This window comes from Eurypyga helias, unplaced genomic scaffold (assembly GCF_000690775.1).
Source record: "Eurypyga helias isolate BGI_N326 unplaced genomic scaffold, ASM69077v1 scaffold18317, whole genome shotgun sequence".
Taxonomy (NCBI): Eukaryota; Metazoa; Chordata; class Aves; order Eurypygiformes; family Eurypygidae; genus Eurypyga; species Eurypyga helias.
Window position 1 is genome coordinate 33,182 of NW_010261354.1, and position 1,421 is coordinate 34,602.

Genomic DNA, 1,421 nt, shown 5'->3' on the forward strand with positions numbered 1-1,421 from the left:
GAAGTGCATTATTCCAAGCATCTGACCTGTGCCCGAGAATTTGATATCTTTCATTCTTTTAGAACAGGCTGAGCGTATAACAAAAAGTTAACGGCATCTCAGATTAGACGGCAGATTTTCAGCCCGTGCTTGCCGGCACCGGTGCGAACACCAGAAGCTGCGGCCCACCAAGACCCTGCCCTCTGTGTAAAGCGCCTTCTCCTGCCTGCTTCAAACCAATCCTCCTCCAGCTTGAGCTCGTTCCCCTCGGCTCCGCTATTCCCAGGGTTTTGGTGAAGAGCACTTCTGCATTCACGACTTCTTAAACCCCTCTCTCATCTCACCGCTTTGCTTTCTCCTCCCAAAGGAGAAGTCCCACCCAGGCTCTGTGTCCCTCCTCAGAGGCAGCTGCCCCATCCCCTCAGCCAGCGATGCAGAGACCACAGCACTTGCCTCCGCGCGCTTCCCCATCCTGCTCTCACCCCCCTGCCTGACAGCACCCAAAGGTTGAGCTGCTGATCTCAGACCATCGAGGGTGACACCGCAGAGCCCTCCCTGCACGGTGGCTGTCCATCCCGCGCGCAGCGCCAGGCCAGGGGGCAAAAGCACGCTTTTGGGGGGGGTGTTCCGAGTAGAACTAAACACCAGCCTGCAGATTTGGTCAAACACAGTGTGTTTTGTCTTCAGCTTGAAACCTATATGCACCTTAAATTAAAATATAACATTATTTTCCAATTGAAAGTGTTACTTACAGGGGTTTTGATTTCACAACTGGTATTTTAGATGTTTAGTGTTTCTGCTTTGGCCAGAAAGGATTATTAAAGCAGTGACAGTCAGCTATGCTCCTGCAGCTGTACAAATTCATTCTGATGGCTGGACAGAACTGGACTCCAATCCATTTTCAGAGAATACCGAAAACAAAACATTTGTGCTCTGAAAAACATGTCAAAGAACAATTAAAGTCGCTTGCAGAAACATTCCCAAAGCCACAGTGACAAAGAAGCCGAGTTTATGCCATGACCTCGGTACAGATGTTCTCGTTCAAAAGGGAAAAAAATAATAATAATAATAATCCGGATGCTCCACTTTGACAGTGGAACACCCAGTGAGCAGCAGAGCTGGGGAAGAACAGGTTTGCAGTCAACAGAAGGGAATTCTCCGTCTTAGGGGTAGGTGTGACACCCCCACAGTTCCCCTGCACAGTTCCCCTGCTGCAGTAACCCCTCAGGGTCATCGCCAGAAGCCACAGCCCCCCAGTCACCCCACAGCCCGCCTCCCCAGGGTCTGCCTGCTTGTGCTCCACAATGCAGCAGCCCACAAGAGACTCCAGAGCCCTACCAAGGGCAACCTTGGTGAGTGAAGCAGGACAGGATAGGACGGAGGACAAAGGATTACCTCGAGTTGTTTGTGGCCCTGCTGTTCTTACACGAGGTACTGGCATT